The sequence below is a fragment of the Danio rerio genome, chromosome 12, assembly GCF_052040795.2.
Source record: "Danio rerio strain M-AB ecotype USA chromosome 12, GRCz13ab, whole genome shotgun sequence".
Taxonomy (NCBI): domain Eukaryota; kingdom Metazoa; phylum Chordata; class Actinopteri; order Cypriniformes; family Danionidae; genus Danio; species Danio rerio.
Window position 1 is genome coordinate 13,808,893 of NC_141032.1, and position 21,947 is coordinate 13,830,839.

The 21,947-nt window shown below is 34.4% G+C and overlaps 1 protein-coding gene across 1 annotated transcript in view; it reads right to left on the bottom strand.

Moving 5' to 3' along the window:
- ccser2b (coiled-coil serine-rich protein 2b) overlaps positions 1-17,995 on the bottom strand; it is a 137,506-nt gene extending 119,511 nt beyond the window's left edge. The window contains 1 exon segment of the mRNA XM_087275978.1: positions 17,728-17,995. The gene's annotated coding sequence lies outside the window, so the exon portion shown is untranslated.
- Between the last annotated feature and the right edge of the window lie 3,952 nt (positions 17,996-21,947).

Consider the following 21,947-nt stretch of genomic DNA (forward strand, 5'->3'; position numbering starts at 1 on the left):
TTGCATGAAGGGGAAAGGGGAGTTTCATTATGTACATATGCTGATTTTCACAAAGGCAAGACAGTGTTAGACAGTGACTACATTTATATGGACAACAGTAATCAAATTAATTGCCTGTCCTATCCCATTTTACATGTTATAGTACATAATTCGATTAACGTCATCACGCTTTTCACATTTCCTTTAGAGTTTCATCTAATTTTGGGTGTTTCATTCCTAATTTGTTGACTTTAACTGCAGTTTGGCACTTTATTCGGGAACATTTTATGCACACCCGTGACAAACAAGATATTGGATGCGAGGAACTGCTGGGAGACTGTAGTTTTAATTGAATTGATCCCACACACCGTTTGAGAGAAAAAAAACTCTGCATTTCTCAGTAACTTAGATGCACTTGGTAGGTGCAGAGAATAGTGTCAGACAGCCATGTGTGTATAGACTATCCTGTCACAAAATGTGACAAAAATCCTAGGTAGAATGAGACGATAGGTACAATACCTATGTAGGTAATAGGTAGAATAAGGTGTCTACACACGTTTACATTGAGAACAGCATTTACAACGGATCTTTCCGTCTATAATATTGCAGTGATATTAACGTACTGTTAACATAGAAACTAGAGATGCGCGGATGGCGGTTACAGCCGCGGAATCGATCGGGCGGATGACGTGACGAAAAATAATATTTTAATTAAATTCGGGCGGGTGGTGGGCGGTTGTACTGTTTTTGTACACATAGCTGGCGCACCAACGAAAAAGCCTAGGACTGACTTCACAGAATGAGAGGAGGAATCGGATACACTAATTCTGGATGAAGTACAGAAGTCTTCCTCTACAAAATTAAGAATAGACGGATCAGCAGAGGAAAATCTATTTTCCTTTTGGGAGAAACAAGGCAGTCATTCCCACGTCTACAGCACCTTGCCAAGAGAATTCTATGCATTCCAGCAACAAGTGCTGCGAGTGAGCGCTCCTTCGGTGCAGCAGGGCGCATTAGAGGCCAGGCGCTCTCGTCTGAATGTTGAAATGATATGTCAAAATGCGTTTTCTATTAGGCTACTATAATAAAAAAAATTGTACAGTACAGTGCGTTTCATTTAGGCTATTTATTTATTTATTTATTTATTTTTGTCCCTGTGCACCGATTGGAGACGGAGTTCACTGCTGATATTCTGAGAGCTTTATAGGGTGCTTCTCATTTCTTATTTGTGTATCCTCGTTTCCTTCCCTTGCTTTCTTTCCTCGTCTTTCCACCCCTATAGGATGCAAGGGAAGGACGCAAAAAAAAAAAAAAAAAAACTCAAGGACCGAGGAATCGAATCAAGTGAAAAGACACGTCCTCGTATTGTTTAGCGTCACTTCAAAGCGTCAATTAATGCTGGATTTGACTTGCACGTTTGGATTAACTGCATGTCATTAAACTCATTCTCTATTTTCTAATAATCAATAAAGAAACATTCATTTAATAATAAAAAGGAATAAGCCATTCAAATAAAGAGCTCAGTCAGCAGATGGCGGGCGGGTGCGGTTTTAAAAATTGGTCAAAAATGTTAGTGCGGACGGATGGCAGACGGATGATGAGTTTTATGATGCGGTTGCGGATGAAATAATAGCCAATCCGCGCATCTCTAATAGAAACTAAATCATTTTGACTAAGGTATGTCTTTAAAAACTAAAAGAGTACTTCTGACTACACTAACTAACTTTGCCTTCTAAATAAACATAAACAAGAACACTGATTACACACTTAAGAAATCCATAAAGACAGGACAATCAACACCAACTGGAACCATGTCTTTTTTTTTTTTTAAAGAAGACAAGTGGCAAATCTGAATTTTACCATTTTCAGATGAGAAAAGCTCTTGGGTAAAAAATGTTTCTCAGAAGCATATTTTTGTTGCATGTTAGCAGACCACTGTAATCCACACGCGAGTCCAGCTGCACTGTCATATAGCGGGGAAATGGAAACAAAAGCTTTGTTACGATGCCATCGTCCATTGCCGATGGCCAATAGACAACACGATGCTGAGCCGGCATCGCCAATCCTCTGCCCCACCCCCATCGCAAACCCGCTCGCTAAAAATACACACTTAGGCCCTGAGTACACTAATACATCTTAGTGTTAAAATGGCATTTTAGAACGAAAATGATCCTTATCCACACCGTCTTTAACCTTGCATTTCTGAACAGCCCTCCGTCCGCTGAAACGTACATCACGTGACCACAAACACACACACACGGACCCACACACACAGTCACACACACCGTCATGCGCTAGTCTTAGCCCCAGTGAGCAGTGCACATCGGACAGTTCATTAAAGATGTACTGCTGGATCGCATCTCACTATAGTTGTTAAACGTGACATTCAGACATCTCAAATCCCCGCAAATGCATAGAGACTCCCGGATGCCCACAAATGAGTGATAATCTCCCAAAATTTGGGCGTCTCCCTCTCAGTCTTCATCGCCCAACCCTATGGACGACCCATGTCGCCAAACAATTCTTCTTCCTTTTGTTTTAATTATGGCTGGCAACACAATGTGGCATCTCTCTGCCATCTGCCGTCTTCAAAGCTATATGCATATTAATGAAGTTGCACCTCATACACAATAGAGCGCGCTGATTGGTTTAATCCAAGTCTTTCTCTTGAATCAATGCTAAAACTCAAAGACGTCACTTTGTACCCACCAGTACAGACAATCAGTCCCTATGCGAGAATTCTCACAAGGACCTAATCGCCTTGACGCAACTTCTTAATTTCTTTTCAAATCTGAAGAACGAATATGCTCTAAACAACACAAAAACAGGTCATGGTCAGTGGTCAGTAACAGTACTAAATTTATTCAGTGATCAAAAGAACTTAATAAAGTCGTCAACAGCTGATATCAGCTTTAACAAAGAACAAAGCCATTCCTGGGGTTACAGTATCATCATCCCCACTCTTGTGGCATCTTGTATAAAAGGCATCTGTTGACGTTCAAACAAAAACTTTATTCCAACTTTAAGTGTGACTTGAAATTTCCACAATGCTCAATTTCCTGATTCAACATTGACCTTTGCAGTGTTGTTGCTTTTTTTTTTAGAATGAGGATGCTTTAAGTTGAGAAACTTGCAGAACATTTCCAGGATCTCTAAAATTTTAAAGCATGAAGCCAAAATTGATTTCTTGTGACCACTTTAAAGGCTTTCCTAATGCAGACAGAAAAGAAAGTGATAATAGGGATTGTTTCATAACCTCATAATCAATAATAAAGAAGAGAAAATAACATATCCAGGAAAATAGAAAAAAAACAAACAGAAAAACAAGTAAAAAAAAGGAGTCTCTTATGACACAGGTATCAATGTAAATATGAGTTACCACAGAACAGTCTAAAAATCATTCGTAGTAGTCAACACATCTCACCCTTCAGGTTCCATTATCTTACAGTCACAAGATGATCACACACACTTAAAATTCACATTATCCCAGAGGCTATTCATCACAAATTCAATACAAAACTGCACATGGGCTATTTTTAAGAAGAAAAAAAAAAAGACTTCAAAACTCCTGAAAACAAGTAAACCAATATATAGTGGACTAAAAAATACATAAAACACACAAGCATACAAAAATGGTTAAAGATCCTTGAAAATCAGCATTTTTCAGTCGACTATATGTTAGTTTACTTGTTTTCAGCAGATGTTTTAAACTCTCTGTCTTGCTTCTAAGAAATAACATCAAAGTTTCTCAATAGATAAAAGTCTACTAAAAGGATGGAACAGTTTGGTGTACTGTAGATAGTTGACGCACCCATGGAATGAAGGTAAAACACAGCACTTTGTAAGAGCCAAATACTAATTTACCTGAAATGTAAATATATAAATCAGATGCTAAAGTTCTTGTCTAGCTTATGTTAAATATAGTTCAACTAAGTGTAGTAAATGATATCAATACAGAATACAGAAGTTGTGTTAAATGACAAAAATACTACGCTCAGTGATGAAACTTTAACTTTAGTCTATATCATAGGTTATCATATATCTACTTGAATATTAGGTAAGGGGAAGGGGGGCTATTAGAGCATGCACTAACCTCTAGGCCTGTTTTACAATAACCAACATTTAGACTTATCGCACAACAGATCATGGACATGACCTCATTTTTGGTGATGCAATATATATCACCCATACATAAAAAACAATTCTAGCAACATTTAGCCGATCGTGCAAATTCTGTATCTCTATTGGAGGTGTCAGTGTCAGTATTGTTAAAAAAACACTACAGTATATTTTGATGTGGGAGTAACATTTATTATCATTTATTTAGGATGTGCGTTTTCACATTCTGGGCCCTATCATACACCCGGCGCAGTGTGGCGCAAGGCGTGGCGCAGTAGTCTTTTGGTAGTTTCAGCTTGGCGCAAGAGTCGTTTTGAGGCGTTGCGCTACGCTCTTTCAATAGCAAATGCATTAGCGCTCATTTTTGCGTCCATTGGCATTCTGGTCTAAAAAGGGAGGCGTTCTGAGGCGGACCGCTGGCGCGTTGCTATTTTGAGAATCTATAATGGATTTTTCATTAGACCAAAACTAACCCGGTCTAAACTCCGGCGCAAAGTTGCACCTCGCTTACGCACTGCTTAATACGCACAAGAGAGCAATAGGCAAATATCTTTACATATGAACAAATGTAAATATTAAGGATATATATAGGATATAATAAGAATAGATATAGAATAGAAATATAAAGGATTAAAATATTACAAAACATATTATTTTCTAGCCTGCATAAATATGAAAAATCACTGCTTTTATGTCTTCTTCATCTCGGGAGGCTTTTTCAGTTCATTCATAACAATTGGCTTTTGTATAATGTTATTATTATTAGCAGTATTATTTATTATATCCATATTTATATTTGTTTTATTAAAAACAAGCTTAGATTTTCCCACCTGTCAGGTTTTAGACCATATGGGGCACAGTATGTGTTTTAGGATATAACTCAGGTTTTAGAGCACATTTTGCTATAATTATTCATTTATTCGTTTGCTGGAAATTAGAACTGAATTTAGAAATAGTTTTGAAATGAATATTTGCGCTTAACAAACAAAAGTATTTATTTATAGACTAATTGATGTCTGTGCGTAAAGGTTTCCCTATCCAAGAGCGAAAGTGATCCATTATCTCTCATTCTCACGCAGTAGATGCTCTGTTTAACAGTGTTCTGTAAAAAAAAACTGTTAACTGTTTGCTTGTGAAATGCTCATTTTTTCCACTTAGACTTACTTTGCGTCCTGTAAATGGCGAATGCGCTCTTGGCGCGACGCAGCTGACTCTTAAAGAGAATGGGAGATAAGATTCTAATTGGTTTATTCTCAAAACACACCTATAACTCATTAAGAAAATAAACTCAACCCTTTTAGAACATGTGCCGCGGCGCAAGGCAGATTTCCCGTCCTTAAATTAGCAAAAACACGTCCTGACACGCCCTGAAAGCGTTTGCACCCTGCGTTTTGCACGTCAAAATAGAGCCCACTAAATCTAATGCCTAATTATTAAAATGACAATAATTAAATTAAATATGCTTAAGAATAAAAAATGATGTGTTCTTTGGAAGAGTATACATGCATTGTGATGATATTATATTGTAATTCTGGCATTATATAACGAGTGGCATAAATTGGTCTTGGAATGACTATAATAGTATTGTTTATCGCAATATATTTTGGTGCAATATATCGTACAATAAAATATAGTTATCAGGCAGGCCTACCAACCTGTCATTATTCAGTCACAACGGTGCAACCTACACATGATTCAATTGCAAAACTTGAATTGTTAAGGCACATTGAGTAATTCGATAGTTCTGATGTGCCTCAATCAGGGGCTTAGCAACCGGGGGGGACGGGGGTTACATCCCTCTCACTTTCAGAGATAGACCATTTAAAACAGGTAATTAATAATTATATGAATGTAAACATATGGATTTCATACAGCTGTTACCAAATCAACACTCTCCAAAACTGACAGCTTTTCTCTTTCAATTGACGACTATTCCTATCCCTGTAAACAGGTTAAGAGTCTGGGTGTCATCCTTGACAGCACCCTATCTGTTGATTCTCACATCAATAACATCACCCGGTCTGCTTACCTCCACCTACGCAACATTAACCATCTCCGCCCTTCTCCTACCCCTCATGCCACTGCTGTTCTCATCCATAGCCTTGTCACATCTCGTTAAGATTACTGGAACTCTCTTCTCTTTGGTCTCACTCATAAATCCCTCCATAAGATTCAGTTGGTCCAGAACTCAGCTGCCCGTATCATCGCCATAACCTTCTTCTCATCACATCACCCCTGTCCTGCAGCAGCTTCATTGGTTACCTGTTCGTTTTAAAATTGACTTTACAATGTTGATTTTAACAGTCAAAGCCATCCACAATCTTGCCCTTCCATATTTGTCTGCCCTCATCCATATTTCTGCTCCTTCTCGCACCCTGCAATCTTCTTCCTCCCTCCACTTGTCTGTTCCCTCTTCTCTTTTTTCGACTGTGGGCAACAAAGCATTTAGCCGCTTTGCTCCACTGCTTTGGAACTCATTACCAACTGCCATTAGAAACATTGACTCCCTCACACTATTCAAATCAAGACTCAAAACTCAATTATTTAAGATGGCTTTAAATACGTAATTTTCTGCACTAATGCTGTGTATATTTTATAATTTCTCCTGTTGTTTTATTGCTCTTGTTGATTTTACGGTGTCCTTGAGTTGCTAGAAAGGCGTCTTTAAATAAAATGTATTTTTTTTTTTTTTTTAAGAATAGTAGCTTACCATTGTTAATTAAATTTTAAAAGCACATTTTAATTTAAAAGGTTGACATTTAATTTTGTTAGTTTTTGTTTTTTAAATTACAAGCACAGTACAGTGTTAATGTTCAAACAATCTATAATATTTAAAGTGGCTGTAAACAATAAATATTCTTAATAATAGGAATTAATCTGCATTGTTTTGCACTGTGCAAAGCTGTAGCTGCTTTACTGGGCCTACTACACTATGTATTTCAAGACTGCTCATTATGGTGGTTCTTGGAGAGAATATTTTTTTCTGAGGTGGTAATTGATGAAAAAAGTTTGAGAACTCCACTGATGTAGAATGTTCATTGGTTGCTCACAGTAATCATTAATAAATGGTTTAATGCATATTATGAGTTATACTAACTAATGATTATCTGTGCATAATTTCAGTTTTAATAAATGCATATTAATGCACCCATATTGTAAAGTGTTACCCAAAATCCTCATTATTTAGAAAAACAAATGTATTAATTAACTAATTTGTTTTAAGATAAAAGTAAAAATCTAAGTCTAGACATTCAAATTTTGTAGTTCTCTTTTTGTATGAATTACATTTGTAAATTTAATCTGACACTGAGACAAAAAATATATAATTGTCTTGTTTTGACATCAAATCAACTTAGACTTTCAGGTTCATCCTAGTCTGCTACATAGTGTGCTTATCTTTTGCTTAAATCACATTAGCCAGTAGTAATGTAAACATGGCAGTGATTACGGTTTCTTCCATCACAATACAATCTTAAATTTCTTGATGCAGAGAATGTTCTAGTGAAAACATGAACAAAGAAAAGGCCCTTGCTATAGTCTTTTGATAGTCGATGGAATGCTGTGCAAACAAAGCACATGCAATATTAAAAAACCACTTTAAAGTCCTGTGCAGGTATTAACACACTTTTTCCTTTGTATTTTCCTTTGCTGCCTTTATGAATTGACTATTTCAGCACACCTGTTTTGAACAAACTGCCAGACAATACAGACAATGTGCAGCAAAGTACTTTGACTGAACTAAACAAACAAGTCACATTAAAAACGGCTACAAAAATGGGTCTGTATCTTTAGACTATGAAAATGTGGTAATACAAAAATGTTTGTCAACCATATGGAACTACAAAGATACATTTTTATAAGAAACTGGTGTCAGATTCTCATCTGTTGATCATCTTGTAACAAAAAAAATCATCTTATATCCGTTCACATGAATGTCTTGACATGTTTGAATGAACTGGTTCTTTAATAAGATTTTATATGCACACCAAAATGCTGCTAGCGAAAATCAGTTTGACCAGAAATAATTAAACAGCAATGCAAAATAACAGCATTTGTTTATTATCAGGCTAATCCCCTGTAATAAACCATATTCACTTGACTTAACTTTTCTAGATATAATGTCAGCTGTGAAGTTATACACAGCATTAAAAATTCCCGGAGTTTTGCAAAAATATAAGTGGGAAACTTGTTCTTATGTTTTGAAATTTATGTATAACAGCCCCAAAAACAACAACAAAACTACAATATCTAATCCATACATGGCTGGGCTGATTATGAAATCACCAACTTAGAATAGGGTATATGCCGAAGCATGCTAATAGGACTTTGAATTTGCAAGTAACCTGGGTTAAGCGCTTCCGGTCAACTGTATGCCAAAGCAAAAATTGGCACACTGCATTAAATTACATTCCCCCTACCCCCCCATCCACCCAGCACAGCATAAGTAAAAATTGACAATAGGTTTAGTTTACAACTTAGTTTTTAAATTATGTAGGCTGCACAATATTGAAAATAAAACTAACATTGCAATGTCAAAGAATATATATATTGTGATATAAATATAATTGAACTTGAACGGCTCTATTTGTAAAGAATTCATAATTTTATATTGTTCTGGATGATTTCATAGAACATTTAATCAGCATAAATGAAATAGACAGCATTTTTTTTTATATATATTTATTTTGGCGTGAGTCAAATGTAAATATTAACACTGCATGCAGTAGTTGTCACTGAATAAAAAGTTAAATACATATAATCTTTGATAAAACTACAAATGGAATATTTTCTTCAAATGGTTTACTACACTTGAAAATTACATTATTCTCTCATTAGTCTCCACATTACAACTATAATTCCACTAAGATTTCCAATGGGACAAATAAACTGAAACTGAACTTGATACTTTTTTGTCAAGATTTTCACATTACGATATCAATATATTTTGGTGCAATATGTCGTACAACAAAACATGGATATCAGGCAGGCCTACTAATCTGTGCATTATTCAGTCAAAAGATAGGGCCCAACATTTAAAAACACAATGCTGACAGAAATTGAGCCAGCTTAACGGTACAACCTACGTATGATTTAGTCACAAAACTTTAATTGTTTAGGTAAATTAAGTAATTCATTAGTTCTGATGTGCCTCAACAACAGTCAAAATATAATGAGCTAATAATATTAGCAAATAATTAATTAAAGTAGACAGTTGAAATGCATGTCTTCCACCTGTTTTGGTAATTACCACATGAATTTTGATTATGATTAATAAACTTTCTAAATACACAATAAGAAAACAGTTGAACTTCCATATATGGCTGCACAATATAGCTTCTGCATTGATATCGCAATATAATCATGTGCAATAGTCACATCGCAAATAAAATCATGAGTTTGTATTATAATTTAACATTTGCATGTGTTTTTGAGGCCTGTGACTGTATGAAGATTTCAATGCATTCGGGCATAAGAATTGTACTTTTAATAATGATTAATACTATTAATTTTAGTTTTATTTTTTAATTACTTTAACTAAATACTGGTAGATTTGGAAAACGATAAAGCACAGTTTGTTTCAATTGTAACTTTTAATTAGTTTATTATATTTTATGCAGATACACTTCTATACAGAATCATCTTTATCAATCTAAAATTACGAATTATTTTCAAATAGAGCTATTCAAGTTAATGTGTAATTGTATACATGTTGGAAAATATATTACAGTATAACAAAATATTGCAACGTTAGATTTTTACAAAATCATACAGCGCTAATTTACATAATTAGTTATTATAATATGTTATTAGGGAATTAATACTTTATGACAATTTATAGATTATTTACTGTATAAATCATGTAGAATAGTGGTTCTCAAACTGTGGTACATGTATTATTAGAGGTGCGAGGGCTTCCTTCTAGTGGTACGCAGAGGAATCAAATGTCATATGTTTACGCAACATTTATTTCAAAATTGATCAAAAATGAATATGATGACATACAGCCTATATATGTATGAGGTCCAAGCAACATTTCTAGGTTTTGATGAATAGGATACTATATGTTCATTACAATATCTATGCTGAAACGATAGTTATTGTAATGATATTGTAATGATTCCCCCCACATCCCTAATCTTTTTGGAAAGAGTTAACAAATCACATTTTTACAAATCACGTTAACTTATTCCATTTTACTTTAATGTCCTAACCTTTTTAAAATTGGGGATGTAGAAATTGTGGCTTAATATAAAAAGTCATTTACAAATCTGGAAAATTCAAGTAAATTAATAAAAGTTAAAAGAGAATAAATCATAATAAATCAACACATGTTATAAAGCAAGCCTACTTTATATATGCTATTGCATTTAAATACAAACTTACCAAGTCACTTAAAGTTACATTTATTCAACCAGCAAGCTATTTTTTTTAATCGGGAAAAAGACAGGCTTCTCCTTAAGATGATAAAATGATGTACAAGAGACATTTCTAAATATTAATTAACATTTGAGCGAAAAGTGGCTTGTCTAAGATTATTCATATCCTTTGCAAACTGGAAGATCTAAAGTTATATACCATTCTAAATATCTCAAGCTGTTCTAAAGCATACCAATTACACACATTCATTGGGAACTGCTGTTTTAATCAACTCAACAGGTGAAAAACAGAAGCTTTGGGACATCCTGGAGAATAGCTGGACACATGGCCACAGAAAGCCTATTTTCTAAGGACAAAGATGCTTTGACTCAACAGATCCTTGAACCACCTTCACCCAGGCTCAAACAGACACGCAGTTCAATTTAATGTAGTTTTGGTTCTGCTACCATTAACAATAAAGTCAACTCAAATTAATAACTTGTTACTATTAATTAATTATATGAACTTAAATTTGCAGAATGTTCTTAAGACTGCAGTATTATGGTAGGGAAAAATGGATGCATCCTGCCTTGCTGTGTGGGGAGAAATTTATTAAGATGCTTTTGGCCCCTTGGTAACAACTGATTGTTTAAAAACCACAGAGTGGTTGACCATGTCCATCCTTTAATGTGAACAGTGTATCAATCTTGTGATGACTACTTCATAATGCAGTATGTCACAAAACTCAGTTTCTAGAACATGACCCAAATACTCGAAAGTCCTCCAATCACCAAATCTCATTCCAATACAGTGCTTCCCACAGGTTTGAAGTATACTTGAGGTGGTAGAAGGATTTAAACACATCATTTTACCCACCTCACACAAATAGTTAACTTTATGCAAAAAAACAAAACCTAATTTATTTTTTAACAATAATTTTGATTATTATGAAACTGTTATACACTGTTTTTTTTTTCAGTGTTAAAGTAAAAAAGGCTCTTAAAATAAAAAAGAAATCCACTATTTCTCTTACTTTTATGCTATTCAGGAGGCATGTGCACACACTGACAGGTAAAATCTGCTTCTCGTTCTTTCAAGTTCAAAGCAAACTCATTATCATTATAGTCATAATCATGAAATGAGAAATAAATAACAGAAAAGGGAATAAAAACAGACAATTTCTCTAAAAAATTATAACATTTACAAGATAAAAATGTGTAGATTATTTAAATATAAAACAAATGAGTTGATCAACCATTACTAATGGTGTAATGTTTAGACTTGTCATTTTAGGATTTTCTAAGTCGTTTAGATTTAAAATATATATATATATATATATTATTTAATGTTTCTCTCACTTTCAGCTGCAAAGCCAAGCGAAAGTAGGCCTAAGTAAAAAGATAATGCAAAAACACATACGGGGATGTTGTAGTATCTATTCAGGCTAAGTGCAAATGTCATACCTCGTTGGAATGAGCTAGTTGAGTGATCTCGCCCATCACCATTTGATTAACAGAGACAACATAACTAAATAGAGCCGATAACAGCATTGTGAGTGGCGTGGCTCGTAAAATGCATGGCAACATGTTTTGACACAATCATGTTGCCACGATCGATCTTGAACCTGTTTCGAATTCAGCGTCTAATGAACTTATTCTTCTTTTTCCCTTACTACATATCAGATTTTGCATACTCTTCACAAGGAAGACAAGTCGGAATCATTAATAAGTGTGTGCATTCTGGAATACTGAGATTTATAGAACTGAACTGGATTGGAGAGGTGTTATATTTAAATCATATGCATTATAAGTTTATAAGGCTACACAATAAAAATACCTTTTAATATCAATTTTAGTACTGCTTCAGTGAACCTGAACACGTATATTAAATGTATTAATTTTCAATAGTTGTATTGTTTTTTTTTTTCAAAATGTGCTTTAAATGCTTTAAAAACAAGTTAAATCTTTGTAGACTAGAAATATATACTTTATATTATTTATTTTGAAAATGCCGGCAGTACATTACAGATTAATTTTATTAAAAAATATGATATTAATCTTTTTTTAATTCAACTATAGGAGTGCGGCCAGTTAGGCGGGCTACAAGACATTGTGCCCAGGGGCCTCCAAATACTTAATAAGGGCCTGGTGAGAGTGCTGACATCACGCACACAGAACAAACAGGGTAAACGAGAGAAGATTTTTTAATCGATCATGGATTTTTGGCTATTTTGGGCAGATACAAAAAAAAAAATGTAAAAGGATGTTAACAATAGTAAAAAAAATGTTTTTCTAAATACATTTGGGCATCCATTAATATACCTGGGCAGCCCACCCAAGTAAATTCTATGTGTGGGAAACCTTGCAATATAGAGCAACTTTGGGATGTTGAAAAATGGGAAATTCACACCATGTATATGCAACCAACAAATGCCGCAAATTCTAGATGTAACCAAGTCAATATGGACTAAAATCTCAAAAGAAACGTTTCCAGCACCTTGTTGAATCTTTGTCACATTATATAGGTCACAAATATGAAGGCACAAGGTCCAATATTATAATAGCAAAGTGTACCTAATAAAGTGGCCAGTAAGTGTACGTTGAGATATCTTTCCAATCAGCTGAGCAGATATAGCAATGTACTTAAAGAAATATGAATGAAACACATGAATTTCACTGCACATTACTGTTATTTCACTGAAATCAGGAGATATTCTATGAATTTATGTGCTAGCAGATTCATACATTAGCTATTAGCATGCTAAATACCTTTCATACGAGTATCTCTCATCAAACTACTTACAGTATGAAAACTAAACTGCTAGTTATGCACAGCCCACTGGTTTTATGAAAGCAAATAGGCTGCCAAAACAGTAGGGCATTAAAAAAAAAAAAATCACAAGGACGTTCTTCACCATGCAGATTCCCTCTGGCTTGCCCAGACTAATGCACAAACCACACCCAAGCGTCACAAACCCTGCCAGAGAGGTCAAACCATGAATTATCTATGGAGATCAGATATCGGAGAAAGCCAAGAACAACAGAGAGAAGAGTTCACAGGGAACACATAGTAATTATATCGAGCAAATTAATCAGAATGTTATGTAGAACAGCAAGCCAACCTGTAGAAGCCTACTAACTAGTAGCTGATATAAGTAATTATTTAACACTTTAAACAAAAAACATTCCTAACCGTCTTCTTATCATTTAAGCCATATCAAAGAGTTAGTCAGCATGGTCATTATTTACATCAGAGACTAGACTAAAAGATATCTATAAGCAACCTGTGTGTTGCAATAACTCATATCATTAATGATTATGAGAGATCATTACTGGCCTCATGGTTCTCGTCACATCAGTTGTTTTATAGTGAGGAGTGTCAAATTGCAAAAAGTCCATCATTACTTGTTTCTGACCTTCAGATTATTAAAACGCTGGGAAAATGCTTGATCGTCTGCTTGAAATGTTCTTATCACACAAACAAGAAGGCCACATTGCCGGCATACTGAAATTACATCAATTGTTTTGTGTTGTTTCAGTTGACATTATCAATTCTTCTTATTATTATTATTGACAATGTTATAGAAAAATCATCCTTGTTTCGAAAGATGTGTTAAATAAACTACACTCTTTATTAGGAGAGAATTGCATATTAAAATACAAATGATAAAAGTTTATTAGGAAGCAATACTGCAAAAAATGTTGTATGTCTATAAGAGTAGATTTTTTTAAGTCTCTTTTGCTCACTAGGCCTGCATTTTTTTTATCCTAAGTACAACAAAAACACTAACATTGTGAAACATTTTCATTTAAAATAACTATTTTCAATATGAATGTACTGTAAAGTGTAATTTATTCCTGGGATTTTAAAGCTGGATTTTAATAATCATTACTCCAGTTACATAATCCTTTGGAAAACTTTATAATATGCTGATTTGCTGTTCAAGAAATGTTTAATATTATTAGGGATGCTTCAATCAATATTTTTGCAAGCTACTGAGTACCGATTAATACTCAGACTGAGTAATACTGAGTACCGATTCCTTGTAATTTTAATCAGTCGATACCAAGTACCAATTCTAATGCTTCAAGCTTAATAACTTTGATATTGCATAAACACATTTTTCCTCTACTGTATGTATGAGATCTCGCCAAACCTAAGCGAATAAATTAAGGACGTTGCATACATGTAATGGTCAGAAGAAGCTTTACAAATAAATAACAGATAAAACTTTTTTTTTTACATTTTAAAAATGCTAAAAATGAAATTTGGAAACATTGCTCATATGTTGTAGCGCTGTGGATGTATAACCTAGATTGTAAACCTATAAACAAACTTGTTATAATATATGAGAGTTCGTGCTCAAATGTGATTATCAGCCAATACCAATCTCTGGCCGATCGATCAGTGAATCCCTAATTCATTATCTTCTTATTATCATTATAATAATAATAATTATTATTATTATTATTATTATTATAGTAGTAGTAATCACAGGAAAATATAACAGGCTATTTTAAATAATAAATAAACATATTTTAAAAGTGTACAAGCAATTCCATGCAAATGTCAATCTTGCCATGAAAAAAAATTAAGTTTTCATCAAAATATCAAAACTGTTTAAGCATTTTTGTGTATTTTACAGTGCTTTAAAAATAGTCTTTGTTAATGCTTTCAAATTATTATATTTGATTTACCAAAATCACACAAGTGTCAAGTTTACATCTGTCAGATGCATAACGGAGCTTTTTCCTCATAAACGCAAAAAATGTCAAAGAAAATTAATCATTTTGGTTGTATAGTGAGCTAGCTCTTATCCTTTTGACTAGCATAGTTTCTTTTGGGTTGTGCAGTTTAATTCACAGAATTTCTATATCGTATTTTGTATACTGTAAATTCGCATACTTTTTTGATCACATCCACAAGGCATGTTTGTTTTCCTCATTTAAAAATAAAAAATGTTTACAGATTAATATTTTTCTGCTCCCTTTACTCTATGGTTAGTTGTTTTGGAAAATATAAACAGATGTTTCAATAAAATGTTAACTTATAATTTCTCTGTGAATTTATGTTTTGAGATTTTACTGCAAATGTCACATCCATAACTCCGGAATTGCTAGCATTTTTTTGCTGTACTTTGGGTCAAATAAGTGTCTCTGTGTGTGTCCAACCAAAACAAGAATAGTCTCCAAAATTATGATTAATACACCAAGACAAACAGTTGAACTGCCATATATGGCTGCACAATATATCGTTTAAGCATTAATATTACAATGTGCATAGTCACATCGCAGAATCTTCAGTGTCAAGTATGGGTTATTGTTAACCATTTTGGGTTTAAAGTTTATCAGTTTTTTTTTTTTTCAGTTAAATATTTCAAGTAAGTTTAAAGCATTTAGGCAAATAATAACATTTAATCAACATTTAGACTGTCAACAACACTTATTAGGAAATAGATAAAGCACTTTTTTTTCTAATTTGTATGCTTTTTTTTCTTAAAAAAATGGGATTTAATTTTAAATGAAATTATAACTAGTTTAGAATAATTTATGCAGATGCTCTCCTCTATGAAATCACCCCTACCATTTAAAAATAATACATTTAGATATTTAATCCATCTAATAAAATTTATTTTATATCACAATATATATTACAAAAAAGCAAAATATTGCATTGTGATTTTTATTCCAATATTGTACAGCCCTAATGCCAAACATATGCCATCATAGTTATTTTTTTAGAGTGTACTTTTAAAAAATCTATATACACTACCGGTGCAATTTTTTTATTTGTAACTACATACAACAAGTAATAAATAAATATTTATTAAATAACTATTTAATGATTTATTTATACATTTAATAAATGTCACCTTGATAAACAGAGTGTTTTATTTAAATTATTAAATAAAATCAATAAAAATAAAATTTAAAACTGACCCCAAACTTTTGACAGGTAGTGTATTCTAAAAATTCTAGTTTTGATGTTGGAAAATGAGGACATTCTCATGTCACGCTCAGTGTCCCAATATGTAGTGAACCAAGGTCCTAACTGTCCTTACCAGTGTCTGATTTGTGTACACTAATTCAAAACCTTGTGGTTAAGGGAGATGATTGAGACGCACTCAAACAGACTGATCCAGCTATATTAGTGAGTAAATCATGGACTAATTTTCCTTTTTTTTTTCTTTTTATTTTTCAATTCCTGTTAAATTCTAATGTGGTTTGTGTTAAATTTGTTTATGGGGGTTTTATTAAAAATGACAGTGTAACTGAGCATTTCCATTCCAAGTTTCTGCCAAAATACAGAAAACGTTTCTAAGCATTTTGTTCAAGCAAGTATTTTACAGTACTTTACAAATACTCAAAAAATTATCTGTCAATGTTTTCAAACTATAATATTTTATTTACCAAAGTCAAACAAGTGCCAATTTCACATCAGTCCCATCCATAACAGAGATATGTCACATCCATAACAACACTTTTTCCTCATAATTGCAAAAATATTAAATAAAATAAAGTCGATTATTTTTGTCCTATAGAGATCAATATTTTATCTTTTTGATTATGATTATTTCTTTTGGGTTGTGTGTTTTAATTCACAGAATTTTCCATAGCATGTTGTATACTGTGAACTTGCATACTTTTTTGGTCACATCCATAAAGCATGTTTATTTTCCTTATCAAAGTACAAAACATGTTTACAGATTATATTTTTTCTAGTCCTACAACTCTGTGGTTAGTTGTTCTGGAAAAGATAAACAGATGATTTAATATAATGTTAACATATACTTTCTTTCTATGTGCATTTATGTTTTGGGTTTTTACTGCAAATGTCACATCCATAACGCTGGAATTGCTCAACTGCTAAAAGAACATGTAAATTACTAACATAGACTGTATTGATACATTTAAATGGATATGTTCAGCATGTCCTTATTTAAATTTCTATGTAAAGACATATTTATACTATCTTAAAATGTAATTTTTAATAAAGATTTATAGACATTGAAAAAAAACAGTTAATAAGAAAATTACAGTGAAGATTACGTGAAATGCGTCTATGCGGTTTAAGTTTTTCCGAATCTATGTAACGTTAGGTGAGAAACATTTGCCACTGTTAGGCTATCTGTAGAAAGACCTGAGAATGTAAACAAAGTCAAACCTCATCAACTCACATGAGCAAATCCCAAGCAAACAGTTTAAACACATTTCAACACTGATAACAAGAACAAGAGAAAACTGCGCGCGGCGAGAATGAAACCACACACACCTTATCTGAACGGCTGGCTGTACGATTTCATCCGAGAGAAGGCGATTACAGCTGGGCGTGGAAAATCCACCACTGGAGTGAAGAGCCTTGGCTGCGTTGTGCTAACCCTTGCTCCCGATCTAATGCTTAGTTGATATGCAGTTGTCGACGCACAGGAGGACAACTTGCCTCTTTTCATCACATTCTATGTTGTTGTGAAGGTACGTCCTACCGGCATGAGATAATGTTGTGTAAAACAGCTGACACTGACGTCAGCATTCCTCATACTGCGGGTCTACCCGGAAATGGGAGTTGCTAAAGCGGCGCGGACTCCCACCGACACCCTTCATTCACATGGCTAAACTAAAGCAAGGTGAAGAACAACCCAACTGCAGTCATTATTACACAGCTCATTTTCAACCCTGATATTTTTGCTTAATCCCTTTATTAAAACAAGCAATATAATAGACCAAAATAGTAGGCTGACTTAGACACCAAGTTAAACAAAACACATTAAGTTGATGTTACCCATGCAATTTTAAAGCAATAAAATCAAGAGCAGCCTTTGTCGATTATTATCATTCAGAATTTAAATAAAGAAATACATTCTGTAATTAATTAATCAATCAATTTTATTTTAATTGTCGGGTGATACAGTGATTTGAAGTTTCTTTAAACGAGTGTTAGTTAGGCCTATCGCCTATGTGGCTTCATAAAAAACTACATAAACTTTTTTTTTTAAATAACCTGCATAATGCTGAATAGGACAAAAGCAAGAAACTGCGTTCCGATCACTGCCAAAATAGTGGGTGGAAGACTGCTTTCTGTTAAGTGTCTACAACAAGAATCGATTCCGATGTTGGATCGACTCCGATTCGAGAGCTCTATTGATTCAGTTGTAGTCGACTCGCACAGCCAACATGTGGCCCCACAAAAGTCCTGGCATCTCCATCTAAGTTTCCTTCTGCCCCACTAAAATAAAAACACAGCAACTAAATAAACATTTGCTTGTCCTCCATTAAATAAGATTGGTCACCAAAACGGAAAAATAATATTTTGGCAAAATAAATGTGTTGCTCACTTTTAAAATGTTAAATGTTTACAAAATAATCTTAAAAGTCCTAAAAACTGTTGTGTAGCCACATAAACAGAAAACAATTCAATGCGATTTTGCATCATTGTTCAGTGAAATCTAAATTTGGTTAACAAATCTGAATCAGGCAAATGAAGGAGTGGTGAAAATACACCTGCGAACGAGCTTCAACATCATAATTTCATAAACAATCGAACTAATAAATGTTATTAATTAAAAGAAAGCCTTTAATTGAAGAATATTAGTTTATATACATACACACACACACACACACACACATATATATATATATATATATATATATATATATATATATATATATATATATATATATATATATATATATATATATATATATATATATTAATCCTGGGTGGCCACAGCGGAATGAACCACCAACTTATCCAGCAAGTTTTTACATAGCGGATGCCCTTCCAGCCGCAACCCATCTCTGGGAAACATCCACACAAACATTCACACACACACTACAGACAATTTAGCCTACCCAATTCACCTGTACTGCATGTCTTTGGACTGTGGGTGAAACCGGACCACCTGGAGGAAACACACGCGAAGGCAAGAGAACATGCAAACTCCACACAGAAACGCCAACTGAGCCGAGGTTCGAACAAGCGACCCAGCCACCTTCTTGCTGTGAGGCGACAGCACTACCTACTGCGCCACTGCCTCGCCACATACAAGACTTTTATAATAATAATAATATCAATTGCACCATTTTATACAAGTGATGACATTGCGTCTATACAACAGTTCGATGGCATAATCATATAAAAGTGAAAATCAAACAAGGAGAGTCTAAAAATTATTTTGTATGAGGAACTACTTTCTTCTGCCATTTATTTACATCTACACATCTACAGCTGACATCAGAACAGTAGACCTAGTATTTGAATGATTCTATAACATAATGTCTAAAGTTATAATAAAACAGTTGATTTTGCTCACATTTTAAGATTGAGGCTGAACAGCATGAGACATTCCCAGTATTTTTCTGTTGCAGTCGGAATATCAAAATAATTAACCCCCCAAAAGGCCAAAGTAAAGCAAACACTACAAGAAACACACCAGAAACATCAACAGACTATAGTATAAATACAGCACTACAACATACAAAAGAGAGAGATCGACATAGAAAGTCACTTGCTTGTTTTACCATATAATGATTTGATCAGCTGTAGTTTGAAATTATGCTGAGTTTTTCTCTTCTAAGGGCTTATTATGCAGTCTCTGTCGCCATCTTGTGGCGGAACGTCAACTGTCTTTGCTCTGCTCAGTATAACAGGCTGACGGATGCCGATGAGCTCTATCTCAGAAATTACAAATGTAGAATGACCAGAGTTGGTCGTCTTTGCAAACCAAACCCAAAATACATGGACTGAGATGAGAGGGAGAAAACACTCAATCGCTGAGTAACAATACTAAATGTATAGAAGTTGTTTAATTAATGCTTAAAATCTGAGCTGTTAAAAGTCTTATAGCTTATCTCTAAGCTCAGTTTACATTTTAGAGACATTTCTCAAAAAACTGAAATTTTGGATTAGTTTGCTATGCAATAATCTTTTGTTAAGAAGAAACTGTCAAAGTTAAAGAAGGAGGATGTAGAATATGTGTTCTGTCACTTTAAATTCTCTGTTCCTAAGCCCGCTATTGCGCATGTACAACAGCGATATGGCAGAAAGAAAAATCCATCATGTAAAGTTATGTGAACTGTCTGCTGTGCACAAGAAAAGATGTTAAATGTTATCATGGTTTCCTGGCTTCATCTAACAATAAATATTTAAAATAGGCACTATCCTTATAAATGAACTGCTTAGTAGCTTACTTGCCTAAAAAAGCCTCATTAGTACTTATTTTGCCCAACATTTGAATATTTGTAAAACTGTAGTGTGTTTATTGATCAGCTGTCACTCTATGTGGATGGGGTAATACAGAAGGGTGAGGAGGCTGTACAAGAGCTGTTGTTGCAGATTATTGCACCTTCACCTCCAAGATCATCTGAGACCAGCCACCTGAAGACAGCTGTTACAACAATCGGTTTGCATAAGCAAAGAATTTCTGCACAAACTGTCAGAAACTGTCTCAGTAAAGCTTATCTGCATGCTTGTTATACTCATCTCGAAGTGACTGCAGTCTGTTGTCATATAACTTACTTGAGAGGGCAAATGCTACTGTTGATGACGTCTGACACTTTGGAGAGGTACTCTCTTCACAGTGGAATCTCAGTTTTCACTAGATACCAGACAGCATATGTTGTGTGGTTAAGCAATTTTCTGGTGTCAAAGTTGAAGGGAAGTGAATAAAGTGTCCCGTGTTGGTGGTGAGGTTATAGTATGGGTAGGTTTTGTTATGGACAATGAACACAGCTCTGTGTTATTGATGACATTTTGAATGCACAGAGCTACTGAGAGGCCCATTGATGTGCCATTCATCCATGAAAAATCACCTCGTGTTGCAGCATGATATTGAATTTTCTGGAGGCTTAAAACATCACAGTTCTTGCATGGCCTGCTCACTGCAAATGTCACCCATTGAGCATGTTTTGGATGCTCTGGATCAGCCTATAGGACAGCATGCCTATGTCAAGCAAACTTCGTACAGCCGTTGATGAAAGTTGAACCAACATTACGCAGGCTCTGCAAAGGAGATATTTACACTGCATAAGGCAAACAGTGGTCCCACCAAATACTGACTAGTTTTCTTTTTTTTTTTGTTATGAATTTATTTTTAGGGGTTTTCACCTTCATTCGATAGGACAGTTGAGAAAATTGATAGGAAAGCATGGGGAGCAGAGAGAAGGGAAGGATCGGCATAGGAGCGCGAGGCAGAATTGAACTCGGGTCGCCGTGAGCATCGAAGTGCATGTGTCGACGCACTAACCACTAAATCACTGGCGCCGACCTGACTGGTTTTCTGACCTCCACCCCTGGAGCCCCAATACATCAAAACTGCACATTTTAGATTGGCCCTTTATTGGAGAGAGGTCTGGATGCATATCTGATGCAGTGCAATCTGGGCTGCATCAAGTGGTTTTTAATGGGCTCACCTAACCCCACCCCTAACCCTACCTATCACAGTGACGTCACTCGCTCCATTTGAGTGCATTATGTCTGACACTGCATCGCTAAGT